Raw genomic sequence first — 19606 nt, 5'->3', positions numbered from 1 at the left:
CATCTCTCTGCCAAGGAACTTTGGTCGTGGTCATAGGAGGACAATACAAGGTCTATGTTTGGCAGCATTGGAGAGATGCTCTGTTGTTGTCTAGCAAAGAGAATTCTCCCATTGAGACCAGGAAGATATACAATGCCAATTATGTCACTAATTTATTTTTCTTTATTTCATGTACTTCTCTCGCCCAATTAAAACATCATTCTCTATTTTGTAATTAATTTCAAAACAAACACATCACACTATTCCTTGGGTTAAGCAAGTATTCAGAAAACACACAAATTTCAGAATGTTAATTAGATTGATGGAAGCATTCTTCCTAGATGTGATGATGATGATAATGATGATGGTGGCGATGATAAATTACTGATCAATAGATATAAAAATGTAGTTTTTGCCATTTTAGGCATATGACTTTTATTTCAGCCACTGATCTCAAAAGCATCCTCTATAAATATAAAGAAGAAAAGAAGACGATTTCACTTTCTGAACCTCCATCATTTATGTAGTCATCCCTATGATTCCAGAACATGATTTACATTCTCAGATAACTTGATTCCTTTCACTCTGTTTTGAAAACAAGAATGAAGCTCCTTGAATACAAGCTGTTTATTGAGTAGCTACAAGGGACTGAACTATATCCACTACAAAATCATATGCGGACTCAACACTGGTGGCTGACACCTGAAATCCTAGCTACTCAGGAGGCTGAGATCTGAGGACCATGACTCAAAGCCAGTCTGGATAGGAAAGTCCATGAGACTCTTATCCCCAATAAACTGCCAAGTGGTAAAGCACAGCATTGAGTTCAAGCATTAGTACCAGCACACACACACACACAAAGTCCTATGTTGAGTAAAGCTACCAGCACAACCAGGTTCATTGCAGCATTATTTACCATAGCTAAGATATGGAACCAACCCAGATTCCCCTCAATAGATGACTATATCGAGAAAATGTGGCATATATACATAATGGAATCCTATGGTTCAATCAAAAAGAATGCCATCACCCCATTCGTAAGGAAATGGAAAGACTTGGAAAAACTCATTCTAAGTGAAGTAAGCCAGACTCAAAGAAACATAGGCTCCATGGTTTTCTTCGTTTGTAATATTCGTTCATGTCTAGGATAGTCCTAGAAGACGTAATCACTCAACGGTTATGTACATATGACCAAATACGATGATCCTAAGTAAAATGAACTCCAAGATATGGAAACAAGAGTTGTTTTCTTTGTTGTTGTTTTCAATGTAGTGTGGAAGGTTATTTCTTTTTTTCTTTCATTTTTCTTGCCTTTGGTTTATCCCTTGTTGTCACTGTATTTGATTTTGGTGCCCTGGATAGATATATATGTTTATCTGAATTGGGGGAGGGAAGAGGAACATCAAAATGGTGAGACAAAGGAAAAAGGGCGAACCAATGAAACAATGGTGCTCACAAAACAATATGTTGGAAATGAACTTTACAACTTGGGGGTGGGGGTAGGAGGAGGGAAAATGGGAGAAAAATGAGGAAGTGGGTAACAATGTTCGAACAGAAATTTACTTACTCATTACCTTATGTATGTAACTGTAACTCCTCTGTACATTACCTTAACGATTAAATTAAAGTAAAAAAATCATATGTTGAAGGTCTCAACTCAGTGTAAGTACAGCTAGAGATAGGGCCTTGGAAAAGTAATTATGATAAATAAGTTACAAGAATGGGACCCTTATCTTTCAACTGCAATGTCCTTGTAAGAGGAGAAATAAACAAGAAAGCTTCCTCTCATTCTCCTCCAAGCAAAGAGGAGAATGTGTGAGAAAGTATGAAGGCAGCCCTTACCAGAAATGTACCCTGCCACCACCTCAGTCTTGAACTACCAGCCTCTCTAGGACTGTGGGAAAATCTTTCTGTTATTTAAACCACCCAGTCTGCCACAGGGCTTGTGTCTGGGAAATCCCAGATGGTCTTTATTGTGCATTCCTACAAAGAAAGTAACTGTGCACTGTGTGTGGAAGAAAAGCAATCACAGGGGACTTGTTTCCACTTACAGCAGACACACATTAGAAATAGCACAACTAGGAGCAAGATATGACCTCTTATTCCGTACTTGTCTATGTTGTTTATGTAAAAAATGAAAACAGAAAGAAAGTGGGCCATCTAGTTTGTTTTGACTTTAATATGTCTTGATAACACAGAAAGTCAGACAACGGAGGTGTAAATTCACAGGTGTATCAATCTGGGCCAGCATGAGTTATTTTAGACATGAAAGCCATTATCGAAAGAGACAAGAATATTGAAGAAATTCAGAATGCCTCATTTAGCCTAAATCTAAAGTTTCCCTTGTCAGTTGTTTTAGATTACCTACATATTCTGAGGTAAATGAGGAAATTGTTCATGGATTTAAAGTGAAATGTTTGATCTTGGCGATGATTTTAGTGTTGGAAGCACAAAAAAAAAAAAAGCAGGACATGGAGTTAAGCACCACATCACTAATTAAGGCATTGATAATCACATTGATGCTAAGAAAAACTCATGCACAACATGTTGGGAATAGTCTCTCACTCCCTGTGGGATACAGTTAAGACATAACATTTTGTAACTGCCTTTTTGCCTATGGACAAAATTATACTGAGAGAATGTCAAATAAATTTTAAAATGAAAAATAATATTAAAAATGGCATGAGAATTTGGCAGTCCTAAACCTGACACCAAAGGCAAAAGCAACAAAGAATAAGTAGACAATTGAACTTCATGAAATTAAAATTCATGTGCAACAAAAGACACTATCAAAAAGTAAAAAGGCAATGCCATAGAATGCAAGAAAATAGTTTTCAAGCCCAGAAATGTGAGAAGAATTACTATAAGCCAATAATAAGATAAACCAAAAAAAAAAAAAACAGTCTGATTCAAAGAAAGAAAGGTGCAAATTATTTGCACAAACATTTCTCCAAAGAACACATTCAGGTGCCAGTAAGCACAAGAAGAGATACTCAACATCACTGTTAGAAAAAGGAAAATCAAAACCACAATGAGATATTATTTCACATCAGTCAGGACAGATATTATCAAAAACTGTAGAAAGTGAGTTTTGGGTAGGATATTATATAACTAGACTCCTTCAATACTATTGGTAGAAAATTTAAAATGGTACCACAGCTGCAGAAAACACCATTGTTTTTCTTTCATAAAACTAAAATAAAATGGTGCTATTGTCTAGAAATTCTATTTCTGATTATATATAGAGAGAGAGAGAGTGTAGAGAGATGTAGATCTAGGGATAGATAGGTAGAATGATAGGCTCAAACACATATTTGTAGACCACTACTTATAACAACATTATTCAAAAACATGCCTAAAATGTAGAAAAAAATAAGTATCACTGACACATGGATAGATAAGCAAACTATGGCAGATGCATATACAATGTATGTTTTTCAGCCTTAAAAGGAAAAGAAATTCTTACATGAATGAACCCTTAGACTTAACTCAAACTGCCAATTGCAAGACAACTACCGTATAAGCCACTTACACAATTACTCAGAGTAGTCAAATTTAGAGAGCTCAGAAAGGTGGAATCCAGGGGCTGCAAGCCAGGAAGGGCAAGAGTTGCTCGCTGAGGCAGGGTCTCGGGGTGACTCGGATGGAAAGCGTTCTGCAGATGGCGGCTGGCTGGCTATATTATACCACACTAGGACCGCACCTGAGGGAGGATGGGATTCAAGGGAGGGGGAGGATATGTGAAAATGGAACCTGGCAAGTGAGGGGATGGATGGATAATACAAAGAGTTTAGAAAGAGGAAACCAAAATGAGATTAAAAACAGAACTCTAAAGGTGAGGGGGGAAAAAAATCATCCCACCTAATATTTTACCTGTGCAAAATTGAAAGAAAATACTCAAGAACAGAAATATCTCTATGAGAGTTCACACATAGTACTAAATAAACCAAGTTGGAGTCAGAATTCTCCTCAGCCTTGAGCTAGGTCTCCAGTGCTAGAGCATCTATCTGTCCAGCAAGCACTGGGCCTGAGTTCAAAGCCAAAGAGCGCACGCACACACACACACACACACACACACACACACACACACACACACACACACAATAACAAAAACTAAAACCTAAAACTTAGCCCAACAAAGATAGTCAATTTTCCCTGCCGGGTGAAAAATACAAAGACTGAGTTACACAGTCTTCTACTAAATTATGCATAAGATTATTTGGCAAAGAAAATAAAATTGAAAAACCGATTTTAAAAACCAAGTTCAAAAACATAAATTTGACTTAAGGAAAAGCACACACTCTGGAGGAAATTTAAAATTTTTCTCTTCTATGTATCCATGTTGTCCAATTTTCTTTTCATAAAAATCAGAATTTATTATCGATACATTACCTTAATATGTAGATTCTTTTCCTTGCCAAACTGATCTATTTATAGTGAAAATATAATTTTAGAGAAAAATGTTATTTTATTTTTGTTTCTTTATTTGTCCCCTATCTTATTGAAAATAAATATTGTCTTTAAACTGAATTTTTTTTTTAAATCACCAAAACAATTTCTTTAAATCCAACATTTTCAAGAGAGTAGGAAGTGTTGTAGCGGTAAAAGCACGTATTCGTAGAGTTGATTTTTTTTTGTGTGTGTGTGGATTCAAATTAAAGCTCCACAAGCCATGAAGGGTTCATTTCTGTGGGTTCTCTTTGTTACCTTGGTGCTACTTTGATTTTTGTTGTTGTTGTTGTTGTTGTTGTTGTTGTTGTTGAACCTGTGGCCACTTTGCCTTTTAAAAAGCACTCACCAGGAAGGGGAAAAAAAAAATCTATCCTATCATGAAAAGCATTCGGTCTTAAGTAAAAATACCCAGACTCAAAACTCATATTTTCTATGAAGCATGATACCATTTTCCCATCTTTCTTGATAAAGTACCTGCTTTATGACTTGCCTCAGACTTCAAGCCATTTCCTTGTTACACTTTTTAATCTCCTCACTGCTCCTCTGTGTAATTATCTCTCGTGCTGCTGTAATTTTCGAGTGGTCTTTTTAATTCTATTCTCGATGGGGTTGACAGTGCACCTGGCCTTTCGGGCATCCATTCATTTCGAAGGAGTCTGACACGTGCCTGTTTTCCCTTTCTCTCACAGACTCCCTTCATCCTTACTCTTTGTGTCTCTCCACGTTTTGCTCGAAAATGATTTATCACCTTTGCTGTCCTCGCCAGTCACGTTTGTTCTAATTGCAGCGCTAAACAAATTAGATTCCTTCACTGTCAACTTGGGAAACTTCTCTCCTAATGATGGCCTGGCGAGGTCTTAAAACGTTAAGGTCAGAACCACTCCATTGTGGAGGGTTGCAAAGAGCTGGGAGCACACAGGGAATCTTTTATGTATAAATAAATCTTTGGCTGAGTTTATTCCCATCATGCGGAGGTTTTTCATGTGTGTTCCAATATTTTGACTCTCGGCACCCAGTTGAAAATGCTTTGAGTGTGACTATGAGAATGGACAATGGCCGGGCCTTAGGTAAAAGCAGAATTCTTCCCACAGCAGCACTGATGGCCGTTTTACCACCTCCTGGCCTCGGACTGAGTACCATGCAGAGGGTCACCTTCTGTCCACGAGGGAAAGAATGGGTTTCTCCCAGGTTCCCACCAGCTCCCACCCACCACCACCCATAGTTCAGACTTCAGCAACCAGCCCAGGGAGCCAACCTTGGGCAGACTTGAAGGGAATCAGATCAGAATCCCCCACCAACAGCCCCAAAAAGTCAAACAACCTCTATGACAACTGGCCCAACCTGCCCAGACCTTAATTCACAGTGAAAAGCACGCCTCCACTGTGCCCTCAAATCTAGCTTAGGAGTAAGCAGTAAAAGCCAATGATCCATCACAGAGGATACCTTGCCTCCAGCCTCCCCATGGAAAGAGCCTGCAAGCAGACCGCCCCGGGAGCCCCCTCTCTCCCTCCACACCCCCCAAGCCCCAGCTGGCCTTCAGTCTCAGGGGGAGATGCAAGTGGTATCACCCGACTCTGACTCTCTTGCTGGAGCAAGCTTCTGCTTATTCTCATTTGCCCAATGTCTGCGTATATATCCATAATTCACTCCCAAAGACTCCTGGAAGAGCTTGACATCGAGATAAGAGATGACGGCTGTAATGACCCCCATATTTTCTATGGTATTGTTCCTGGAGACGATCGCTTCTCGGCTGACATCACACTGACAATGGTGGGCATGTATTTAACAGGAGATAATGATTATCTTCTCATGTTGATGGTTATGTCAGCCACCATCACTTGTGCTTCACTGAGACCCACTGCCACAATGAAGCGCCATTTGTTGCGGGAATCTGGAAGCAGGGAAATCTATGAGACGAGCTAAGGATGTATATTTGGCTTTCTCTGCTTGCTCCTAAATTGGATAATTTGTGCGATGGCTTAAACCGTCGTTTTGGGGTGCTTGCTCCGTGCTAGCCACTGGGGAAACGCATAGATATCAATGAGACTTGATACTAACCAGATAGCATAGCTTAACTCAGGGATGAAAAATCATGATCCATCGTTTATCTTACTGAATAACAATACATCACCTTCTCACATTTACATACCAAATTTAGGACAAGGGTGAGGACTATGTTGCCTATAGTAGGAATAGAATGGACCTCTCCTCGCCCCCCCCACCATCCCCCAATCCTGCACCCCACACTTGCCCCAGCTCCTACTGTAGGGGTGATTGAGGAAGATCGAAATCCTGTAGCCTTCCTGATGACTTAGAACCCTATAAAAAGGTGCCAAGGTTGCAGGCAGAATAGTTGGGAAGCTGTGCTGAGAGGGACAAGATCTGCAGGTACTTGGTGGAAATACAAAGCCTTATCTTTACTAGGAGGCATCACTAGAATCCGTCCAAGATCCACAGCTTTTTATGACTCGCTCACAACAGATCTGACAGCAGAGTTAACTCAAAGCTCAGAACTGAGTTGAGTAAGAGGAAGGCTGTTTTGTCTCTGTAACTCTTCCCAGAGGGCTGGGGGATGGTGCTAGCTACTTCCAGAACATTCCATCTCCTCTGCTGCTCTTCGAGCCTTCTGTGGGGTGACCATGACTTGGAAAAGAAACCCCACAGGTCCCACTGCTGTGAGACTCGACCATGGCATTTGAGCTGCGGCTTAACAACCCTCCAATTTATGATCTCTCATGTGCAACTCAAAAGATTTGCTTCTCCTTATCCCACATTAGTTCTTTGCCCATCTGAAAGGATAGACTCTTTCTCCATCTAAATTTCATCTATGGATATAGATATGTGTGTATGTATGTATCTGCATGCATCTGTCTCTCTTATCTCTCCCTGTATCTCTCTCTACTTAAGATATGTGTTATCACAGTGGTCCCCAGGCAGAGTTATTACAGAACAAGCAGAATAACACTGAGGTCAAACCCGTCTTGAAAAAAGTGATAATAAATCACAACAATTGAGAGGTAGAGTTACGTGGCAAAGTGTCACGCAGTTCAATGCCAGGGTTTGCCAGGAGATCTGATGTAAGAGAATTACTAATTAGCCTTTGTGCTCAGTGCGCTCATTTGTTTTGCTTTCCATTTAACCTGACTGAAATGCAAAATCTTCGGTGTAGAGTGCTGTTAAAGCAAAGGACTCTGCTTTCTCATCATGCAGAGTGTAGGATTTTTTTTTTTTTCCAAAGCTACACTTTCCAGGAGTCTCTGCTTCTGGCTGTCTACCTGAAAAGGAATATTTGTGAATCACAAGTTACAAGGACCCAGCATGAGCATTCAAGAATATGCTAATTTCAGGTGCATATCTCTGTGTGCTTGTCAAACGAGGGCATAAAACTCACACCAGAGTCAGATTCTAAAATGAAAATATTATACAAAATACTTCATTTACCCACAAACCCCCACAGCTGCTCTGGGGGTATTCTGACATTAGAGAAAGAGAGATTACCAAGCGAACAGTTCCCTAGTCATTAATATAGGGCTGGAAGATATTTGCAGGGGACTCTTTTTTTCCTTCTGCTCTTTCCAAATGAATGACAATCTCCTCTATCTTTCAAGACCCCTGGGAACAAGGTGAGAGGTACCCTCAGCAACATTTCCTGTAACTCTTCATTTACCCACCTTCCACTGGCTCATGCTTACACTACCAATTTAAAAAAAAAAAAAAGCTTCCAAATCATAAAATTAGGACACTATACATCACTTTGACAATAAATAAGAAAAAAATGAAAAATTTACTGTAACCCCTCTGTACATCACTTTGACAATAAATAAATTAATTTTAAAAGGATAAAAAAAGAAAAAAGAAACCTCATCTAAAGTCACTTAGTTTCATAGGAAGCGTAACTTCTAACCTCACCAATTTAATGACTACTGGCTGACCCAACCTCTCCGGCTAAGCCTGCACCAAAGCATTTCCAATTCGTCCACTTTTTTTTTTTAACTAGGCTTCTACTTGGTCATTAATCCCCCAAGTAAAACCAGAAGCTTGGCTAATATAAATACCCAGACTCATAGAAGCAGCCAGCTAAGCAGGTAATGCAGGCAAGGAAATCAACATCTTGAATCTGATTGGAAAATGAGAGTGGATAGGGGTTGGGGAAGAAATGAGAATGAAAAGTTGTAAAAAAAAAAAAAAATCAACCAAGCAACCCTTCTATTTGCAGGGAAAGCAGAAATCATGGGCTAGATTAAAGAGGGCCAGGAAATTTTATTGCCATCTTATTTCCACAATGTAAACATTATTAAATGAACAGAAACTAGAAGGCTATGCAGTTCGAGTGTGAGCATAAATAACTGTAATGGGGACTCAGGCAGTGTCTGCACGCTGACCTCCTGGGTCTCACACCCATAAACCCTCTCTGCTTAGGAAGACAAAGCTCCAGGGTATTTTACACCCAGGATGGAAGAAATCACATGCAAACTGGACCTCATTCCCACCCACAGCGCTCGTTCATCCTCTGCAGACGGGAAGCGTGACCTAAAGGTGGTCTTCTCAGAATTGTGCTCTCCCGCCAAAGCCTTTTCCAAAACAGCAAGTGTCTATGCTTCCCTGATCATCAACTGCTTCAGAAAAATAAAATAAAAAAGAGAGAAAATGGATTATTTTGAAAACTATATTGTTTTAGAAATCTCTGTATTAGATCCTAATTATATGATAACATACTAAAAATAAGATAAGATCTTGGGTATTAAGCCAGATACTTTGACGAATGTTTGGTAAAATGTCACCATCTCATAACTGAATCGGTTGGGTAAAAAAAAAATAACAATAACTTTAAACATGGGTCTTGACTCTCATGCAGTTTGTGATCTGAGGAAATGATAAGATATTTGCGCAGCGATAAGGAAAACATAAACACTTTAGTTATGAAGATACACGCAAGTCTAGTTTCAGGAAAAGGGAAATGGCTAAGGGTAGGAGTTTTCACAGGTGGCATTTCTGAAGGAAGCTAGAGTTCCAGCTAACATTGGAGGAGGAGCATCATAGAAAGAAGTTGCTGAGAAATATTCCAGCTGTGTAAAGTACCACAGTGTAAGGTGAGACCGTAAAATGTAAGCACAAGAAAAATAAGGGCGGGAGTGGGCCAAGGGGGGATGAGAAGGTTGAAGGGGTGACACTGACCAAGATACATTGCATTCATAAACTGCCTTGTTAAATGGAAACTCCTTTGGGCAACTACTTAAAGATAATTAAATTTTTAATTATAAAAATATTAATGAAATAAACACCAACCTCCTAATCCAGTTGGGATAGGAACAAATGAACAAAGTGTTAACACCAGAGTCATAGTTTTCATAACCCACACGCTTTTCTGTGTCTTCCTTGAGAAACACACATGATCCAGATAAACATTCTTGAACATATTCGGAATAAAATGCTGAAAGAGTAGGGAGAGAAATCCAATCCTATGTCATTCATCTTGATCTCAATATTGGTGGTGATGTCTCTACATTAGATGTTATGTTCAATCAATGTCTGAATGTCTGTCAGACTCTCCAGAACTTGCCAAGTGATCCTAAACTTTGTGCAAAAAAGAAATGCAAAAGCAAGAACAAAGATATATTTGAACATAACTAGGCAAAAATAACCCAACTTGTTACCTACTCATTTCTGTGTGGTCTGTTTCCCTCCTACACAAATGCTGACCTAGACATTGGATCTCAAAAGAGAACAAGAGGAAAATATTTCCTTTTTACATGACCTTAAACAACTAATCAGAGCTAGCTAGAGAAAAACTAAAGAAAGCACTTTTAAGCACCCTTTAACCACTACAAAAAAATATAAGAAATACACTTAAATCATTAGGAACAAACAAGAATTACTAAAAAAAAATATAAGTGAATCTATTTTCATTACAAAATAAAACGAATAGATAATACAAAAAGCTTACCCTTGAAAATACCCATTGTACAAATATCTATGCCGACAAAATTTATCTCAACAGCCTGTGTACTTAGACTACGCAGAGTCATGCCTCGTCCTAACCAGTTCCCTTGTATCTTTTTGTCTTTTCTTCCCTTTTATTTATTTATTTATGCAGTCATTTTGCCAATCCTGGAGCTTGAGCTCAGCCTGGGCACTGTCCCTGAGTTGAGCTCCTTTTTGTGCCAGGCTAGCATATTCTACCATGTGAGCCACAGCACCACTTGCAGGTTTTTCTGCGTAGTTTACAGGAGATCAAGGGAGTCACAGACTTTCCTGCCCAGGATGGCTTCAAACCATGATCCTCAGATCTCAGCTTTCTGAGTAGCTAGGATTAGAGGCCTGCACCACCAGTACCCAGTCATTTCCTTTCCTTTTAGACTTGTTCTCCCTAATATCCTTTATCTCTTTGCGACGGCCCTAACTCTCCATGAAGTTATTCTTCCTCCCTCCCCTTAACTATCCCCTCTCGAGCCCTCTCCCCTTTCTCTCGTCGTCTTTCCTCAACCACATACATTTTTCAAGTCAGCACACGATTCTCCTTTTCGATTTCCCACTGTTGATCAGGGGGCTGGAGTTCCCATCTCCACCATTTCCACGACCTCATGAGAACACTTCGGAGCTGTTCTCCCGTACCTTCAGCTGCACTCAACTTGCTTCCATACCTCCACATCTTGTGCTCCCTCACATTTCCTCTTACTTCCTTTTGCTTCTCCTTTCTGATCATCTATTTCTCCTTGCTATGCCTTGATGTTGGCATTGCAGAGTCCTGCCCTTGGTCCAACTCCCCCCTCTCGCTTTCTTTTTCTTTTGAGTGATAATGTCCACTTGATGGCATTGGTGATCACACATACAAATCTACATCTTCATTTCAAGTCATACACTAATTATCTACTGGCCTTCCGATATAAAGCGACAAAAACAAAATTAATTGTCCTTTCCCTGCCCAGATCTAAATTGCAACATTCTTTAACAAGATTAAAGTTTAATTAATGAATAAGTCAGAGCCAATCTGAGAGCATTTAGTTAGAGCATTCCGAAAAGCTACCGATAAATCACCAAAGCTCTGAGGGAATATTCCAATTTTGTTCCCCTTCTTGATTCTGGATTCCGTTTTAAATCATTTGCCAGGTTCCAAGATGGCCGTCGGGCTATACTTTCCAGTACACAGAAACAGAGCCTTTCTACGGATGGAGTTAGAGTTCCTTTCTTGGAGTCTTGAAAAGTAGGTGGCGCATGAGCAGAGAGGACAAAAAGAAGAACCCCGTGTTAGTTCTCCACATCTCTATCTTGAATGATCTAGCCTCATATTTTCTCTAGAAGTCAGGCCTGGAGAGAGAGAGAGAGAGAGAGAGAGAGAGAGAGAGAGAGAGAGAGAGTATGTAAGAAAGAGATCTATTTTCTGTTCTTGTGTGTGTGAGAAGTATCTATTTCCTGTTGTTGTGTGTGAAAGAGATCTCTATTTTCTGTCCTTGTGTGTATGAGAGATCTTGTTTCCTGTCCGTGTGTGTGTGTGCGCGTGTGTGTGTGTGTGTAGTGTGTGTGTGATCTATTTCCTCTCCTCGTGTGGGGGCGAGGGGGTGAGATGTTTCCCGTCCTTGGCACCAGGCCGCTCTGACTTTGTCGATACCCTCACGGTGATGGATGGCTTCCTTCAGCGTGTGCAAGGGCATCCCGGCAAAGCGCTCAGCATCTCGGGAGCAGGCGGAGTTCACCGTGGCGGTGCCCGTCAGGACACGAGTCCCCCACATAAATCCACCCCGGGGGGAGACAGAGACGTGAGGACGGCTGCCACAGGGGGCACCCCGGCCGGGATGGAAGACCGCTTCTCCTGCCTGAGGTTCATCACCTACAGCCCGGGGTGTTGTAAGACGGTCCGTGAGCTGACAGAGGGTTTACATCTTTCCAGTAATTGGGAACAAAATGAAAAGAAGAACCTCTTGGGACGTGTGACGAGCACATGAAATTCAAACCTTAACATCTGTAAATAACATTTTATGAAAGCACAGCCACGGTCGTCCGTGGTATGCCACGCTGGAAGTCTTCACGCTAAATGCGAGACCCATCACTGCCGGTGCTTACAATAGTTGGGTCCTATCCTGTCGCGAGCTGAATTGTGTCCCTCCGAATTTCAGGTGTTGAAGCTTTCCTCCTGTTTCTCAGACTGTGACCACATCTGGAGTCGGGCCTCTAAAGAGCTAATTCGTTCAGATGAGGTCCTTTGGGTGGTCCCTTATGCAGAAGAATATCCAATTTATAAGAACAGAAGCCTGGGACACGGGCATCAACCCAGCGGGAAACCACCCATCCGTAAGCCAAGACAGTTTCTTCCACAGGAACCAACCACTGGGCATCATGATCTTGAACTTCCAGCCTCCGACACTGTGCAGAAATAAAGTTCTGGGCTTTGGTAACTAGGGCGTGAACACGGTGTCATGCTTGCAACGTCGGGGCTACTGAGCCACTCCACCAGCGCTGTTTTATAATGCTTATTTTTAGGATAGGGCTTTGCTTCCTGACCAGGCATATAACTGAGCCATGGTCAGCCTCCTTTAGGTTCCCCTTCAATGCTGGGGTCTCGGGTGTACCCCATCACATCCAGCCTCCCTTCATGAAGACAGATGGAGTCTTGCTCACTTATGCCCAATCGGACCTGGAACTGTAGTCCTCCCATTTCAGCCTCACAGAAGCTCTGTTCATTTCAGCCATTCATTCATTCTGTGGCATTTTATGCCAGCACAAGAAGCTCCATGCGTGGCCTTTGTGGACAGTGTGCTGACCCTTTCACCTAAGCAATAGCTCCTGTCTAATAACATCTCGGCCCGGGAATAGAACTTTGCATATTTCTGTTGTGTAGTGCATAGTTCTGGTGTGGAACCCAGGACCCCAGAGGCCAGGTCCTGGCCCACTCCATTTTCTTCCAGGAAGAGTAGACAGAGGATGTGGGGTGGCTGCCTTCCAGGGAGATCGTGATAGGCCCTCATGACCGACTGCTTGCTTGTGGGTGGCGTCCAGTCCACCCCTCGGCTCCCCACAGGCGAGGCCCACAAAGACCTGAGCCGAGGTAGAGACACTCAGTCTGCACCACTGCACGATTCCCTTTCCATCCACCACCAGCTGCCCCCAGCCCTCTGCCTGAATCCGCTTCCCACAGTCTCCCTCCACACAGGCCCAGCTGCTCTGGGCTTGGAATCGGGTCCTCGGGCCATGAGAGTTAATCCTCTTACAGCTTTTCTTGGGAGGATGCCTGGTTTCTGTGTCTTGCTTTGCCTCCTGTCTCCTAGAAATACATACACTATCCTGAGCTATATTGTTATCAAATCCATGTCTCTCTGCATGTCTCATTTTAAAGAAAACACTGAAGCATGGGCCTCTTTGCCGCTCTTGCCACGAGGAGGGTTGATCGGCCTCTGCTGGCTTGGCTGGAATGGGCTTCGCAGTCAGTCGTGCAAAGCTGCTCGGGGAGAGGCCTGCTCCCGCCCCTGAGGAAACGCAGCGGCCACTCAGCGTGGCCGCAGCCTCTCCCACCGGCTCCACCATGGCCAATCAGAGCCCCCTACCCAGGCACAGGGCGCACCTTACCCTCCGCTCCTTCCTGCATGAAAGGCAGAAACGCATGCACGAAGCAACACCATCTTGATGAACGCTCTCTCGTACTAGGCAATTAAAATGCATAGATGATACTAAAGGAGTGCATTAGGGGTGAATTCTTTGTATTTATTCCCACTTTAAAGTAACACCAAGTATGTATCGCATGCGAAAAAAAAAAAGATCGGTCCTTTCCCTGGAACTCTGACAACTACAAAGAAGAGATCGCTGTGATATTATGCATTGACATCCTACCCTACTAGTCCTGAACCAAAAAAGACCACTTGAGAGTGTGAATAAAAGTGCTGGTCACATGTCCACGTTCCTCTAGCATTAGCCTAGCTGCTGAAGCTAAGTAATACATGGCACTGACTTCAAGACGGTCACACCATGGAGAAAGCACTGGAATGTGTGGGTGAGAGCAGATAACCCAAGAGTGGAGGCAGCAGAGTACTGGTAGCTCATCCCTGCAATCCTAGCTACTGAGATTGAGAAGGCCGTGGTTCAAGTCCAGCCCCAGCAGAAAAATTCACAAGACTCCTTCTCAACTGACAGCTGAGTCCAATGGTGCATGCCTACAATCCTAGCAAGGACACGTAGCCTACTATAGTTGGATTGTACCCCAGCACACTCATCCAGATAAGCGGAGAGACCCTATCTCAAAAATAACCAGCACAACACTAGGCTGGAAGTATGGCTCAGTGGTCAGAGTGTCTGCCTAGCAAATGCCAGGCCCAGAGTTCAAGCCCCAGTATGGATACATACATACATACATACATACATACATACATACATACATACATACATATATACATACATACATACATACATACATACATGAAATCTTAAAGAAATTTCTCAATCAGACCCAGAAGACTGAGATGAGTGGCATAGGATAGAGCAGGGAGAGGGGATGGCTAAAGAACCTTCCTCAGAGACGAGAAAATGAATTTAAAGAACATAAATGATTGAACTAAGGAAAAATGAGGACGAAGTAAAGGGCGAAGGTGCCGTCAAAGTAGAACATAAGCATCCCAGGAAACGTACATGGTTTTCCTGCAAGGACACGAAAACTCTTACATCACACTTCGACGTAGAAAGCGGTCCATTCACTGCATCCTTCGGCCCTCTGAAGTCCACCTAGTCCTGGCCCGCGGGAACTCATCACTACCAGCACGCCGGAAATCTCACCTTCTTCCTTCATTCTCTATTCACGCTCTCAGCCATGCCCCTGAGGGTCTACTGTGTGTCATGCACTGCGACATAGAGTGCACGGATGAGAATAAATTCCCACCTTTAAAGGACCCGCATTGTGATGGACTAAACGTAAAAATGTAAGTGGTTCGGGAAAATTAAAATTTGTCATGTGCTACATTCATGAATTCGGTTAGAGGATCCCTGATGACGCAGTATTCTCCAATGGTGTACGCCTGTCTATCCACCAAGGTTCCCTTCACATCTGAGTGCGTTATAATTGAAGAAAATGTAAAATTCAAGTCCTTAAGCAGTGCTAGCCACATTTCAGATATAGCCAGAGGACACAATGTGGAGAGAGCTGACGAAAGAACATGTCTGTAACTCCGAAAGTTCTACCGGAGGGCTGATCGAGACTACCTACCAGGTGCAAACATCTCCCATAACTGAGCAGAATGAAGTAATGGTTTGGTCAGAGATTCACTGATCAGCTCTATACACTGATTCCTGAAAGGTAGAAAAAAAAATGTTTCTCACTTTTTTTTTTTTCCAGTTGAGGAGCTTGAACTCATGGCCTAGGTCCCTAAGCTTGTCACTCAAGGCTAGCGCTCTACCACTTTGAGCCATAGCACCACTTCTGGTTTTCTGCTGGACAATTAGAGATAAGACTCCCACAGACTTTCCTGCCAGCCTGGCTTTGAACCTCGATCCTCAGATCTCAGAATCTGAAGTAGCTAGGATGACAGGTGTGAGCCACTGGCAGCCAGGTTCTCATGACGTTTAAATTTGAAGAAGAGCCCCTGTGCAGCCAGGAATAAAAACAGCATCCAGGGGTCTCCACCCCAGCTCTATGTGCGGGATCCCTGAAAGCCAGATTTTATAATACAATGACTTTACCCTCAATTAAGAAGCCTGGCACAGGGTTGTAAAGAAAGAAGAGAGAGGGAAGCTGCCACTAGGTGGAGCTCTCTGCAGCTGGGTGTCGGTGAATCTGCCTGCAGGATGTAAGGCCACACGCTGGTCATCTGGGTCTGAACAACCCCACAGAGCTATGCCACCCAGTCTGACCTCTCATGAGACACGCCAGCGCCTCATTCTCCAATACAAGTCAGCAGCCAAGCGTCCACAGAGATCTGACAAAATCCTAGGACATCATAAACAAGAGTAACATGCCAAAATAAAGATCAAGAGTTTAAAATAAGAATCAATAGGTTTTGTTTTGTTTTTTTTTTAAAAAAAAAAAGGGGGGGGGTTAAGAAACGGTGAGACAGGGCTGAGGATATAGCCTAGTGGCAAGAGTGCCTGCCTCGGATACACAAGGCCCTAGGTTCGATTCCCCAGCACCACACATACAGAAAACGGCCAGAAGCGGCGCTGTGGCTCAAGTGGCAGAGTGCTAGCCTTGAGCGGGAAGAAGCCAGGGACAGTGCTCGGGCCCTGAGTCCAAGGCCCAGGACTGGCCAAAAAAAAAAAAAAAAAGAAATGGTGAGACAAAGGGTGAACCCATTCAGCAGTGAAACCCACTCCACGCTATGTTGGAAATGAGCAATACAACTTGCAGGGTAGGTGTTAGCATTTCCCTAGCCTCAGGTCCTCAGCTCCTCCACTGGGGTCCACTAGCCCCCAGATCCACCCATACCTAATGAGCCACTCCTACTCACTACCTGACTACTTCCCCTTTACCCCCAGAGAGAGAAGCTGCCACCTGGATAAGGTGCAGACGCCACGTAGCTCCCTCTCCCGTGGGAACTATGGCCCCACTCATAAACCTCCTTATGAACCTTCTTCTCCTGCCTGTGATGATCTCCGCATGGTCCTCTGGGATGGCCGGGACCTATGCTTTCTGTAGGGAGTCTGGAGGGGAAAACCTGAGAGAGAATGAGGGAGGGGTGGCACTGTGCAAAAAGAAATGGACTCATTACCTGACTTGTGTAACTGTAACCCCTCTGTACATCACCTTGACAATAAATTTCTTTAAAGAAAACAATACAGGAAGATAACTTTCTTCGGAGCCTAACTGATATATTCAGATATTCCATCCACAAATAATAACTTGCTAGGAAGAAATAAATAAATATAGGGAAAGTCAGAAAACAAGAAGGGGCTCTTGAAAGTTAAAATATAATTGCAGCTGCGCTTGGAGGGCTCACACCGGTAACCCTGGCTACACAGGAAGTTGAGATCTGAAGATTGCTGGAGACTCGTATCTCCAATTAACCGGAAAAAGCCAGAACTTGGGGTGTGGCTAAAGTGATACAGCACCAGCCGTGAGTGGAGAAAGGCAAATGAGAGGTCATCCCGCTATTTTTGTAGGAAAATGGGAAGAAAGTAAATTAATGTCTTATGGGAAAAAAATAGAAGAAGAAATGATAGTGATTAAACAAAATCAGGGAAGAAATCTAGACTCTTCATTCATTTCACAGAGTTCAAACAGATACAAGAGAAAAGAGAAATAAGAAAATAACTATATAATGTTTAGAAGACAGAATGAAGAGAACACATTTAGGTTGCCACAGGAAATGGGGGGAAAAAATCACCTAAAAAGAAAGAGACTCACTAACACTGGCAGGAGAAAGACAACATCACGGCATCTTAGAGCTCCATCTCGCGATCTCATTAACAATAGTTCAGTGAGATGAAGGAAAAAAGCACACCAAAAAGTGGAAATTAGAAGATGAGGGACACGGTGGATTCAACTTAGGAAAGCCATGGAGTCTCCAGAGCCCCAGGAAGCTGTGTGTACACACAGAGAGCAAGTACTTAAGGTAAGAGAAAAATGATGACGAAAGATCAAAGACACCGGGGGAAGCCTTTGGGCAATCTACCAAAAGAATAGATGGCATTATGTGGACTTGTTTAAAATGGGAAAGAAAAAGGAAAAGAAAAGCAGTATAAACTCCGTATAAAACCAAGAGTTCACAATGGTATTGTTATTGTGTACCCCAGGATCTTCTCAGTATCTAATCACACAAAAATAAACTATTTTCAAGTTTTAAGAAGTAAATGACAATACCAACAACTAAGCAATGGAATAAAAGTTATGTTGACATTGTAAAGATACAGACAACAAGCGTTGGAGAGTACACAGGGACATCTGAAAGAATAATGGTATTGATATCCTCCTCCTGTGAAGCACAGAATCAGGATACATTGACTATATTTAGTTAAATAGGAAACGCACAGGTAACATAATACCTACAGTTAAACATTGTCCAATATGAGAACTTGATGAGGGCAGAGAAGTTTGATTTATTAATTGAGGGGTGTTTTTACACGAAGTAACCAATATGTAATATTGATCAACTACGCGATAACAATTTAAGCTCATTATTTCGCAATACGGAAGCAAACACCATAGAAAACTGGTTCCCTGTAGGTAGACTTAGAAAAGTGAGGGTTCAGTATACATGCCCTCATCCCATAGGCAGGTCCACACATATCATCGCAAAGAAATAAAAATAGTAATAATGACTATTATTGACAGTACCGGGATTTCAGCTGCCTCCGCTGAGATCCATTCCGTGAGAAGAAGCCAGGAAAAACCATTTTTGACAGGTAGCATTTTAGAAACTAGTGGCCTCGAAGTGTGAGTCCCAGGACAACAGTGTCAACAACACCGGGACACTTGCAAGCAGCGCAGCGCAAGTGTTAGGAGCAAACAGTCGGCTACGGTTGAAGTCTGCCATGCAAAGCGGTCTGCAAGGGTTTGGGTGTTCAATGTCCCTCAAAGGCTCAGGTGCTCAAGGCTTGGTCCCCAGTGCAGCAGGGTTCAGAAGTGAGGCTCTGGCTCTGGGGCAGTGATTGGCCCGTGGCAGCTCTGACCTCACGAATGGCTTCATCTGTGGGTGGAGCCACGGCTGGGGAGGCTGTAGACACTGGAGATGAGGTCTGTATAGAGAAAGCAGGAGACTGGGGGCAGGCCACAGGCTGAAACCCCTGCAACCCAACATAAGCCTTTCTCCCTTAAAGTTGATTTCTCTACTGTGTATTTTTCTATCATCCTTAAGCAGTTGTCCAAAGGGTTTCAAGTCAAAGTATGCTTGTGGGTACAACGCATCTTCATCATTGTCACCTCGTTCCTCATTCACCGTCATCTCTCCACCCCCCCTCACTTTACCTAGCTCTGTTTTCGTGTATGTACATTGAATATTGTGACCACCCTCCCACTCTCCATGCATCCGCTCTGCTTCCCCGGACCTCACCACACCCTTGAGAACACATCTTCCTGCTTCAGGATACTCAGCAACTGTCTCTCGTGTACTTGGTCCCAGTGATGAGAAGCTAGCTCCTGCTGTGTTTAAATGAACTACTCCTCACCCAAAGCTCACGGCCCCAGTGATCTGTTTTAAGAATCCTTCCAGTGGCCAGATACCAAGAGGCTCGAGCCTGTAATCCTAGCCACTTGGGAAGCTAAGAT

The sequence above is a fragment of the Perognathus longimembris genome, chromosome 15 (genome assembly GCF_023159225.1).
Source record: "Perognathus longimembris pacificus isolate PPM17 chromosome 15, ASM2315922v1, whole genome shotgun sequence".
In the NCBI taxonomy this organism is placed as follows: domain Eukaryota; kingdom Metazoa; phylum Chordata; class Mammalia; order Rodentia; family Heteromyidae; genus Perognathus; species Perognathus longimembris.
Note: the sequence above shows the minus strand (reverse complement) of the source record.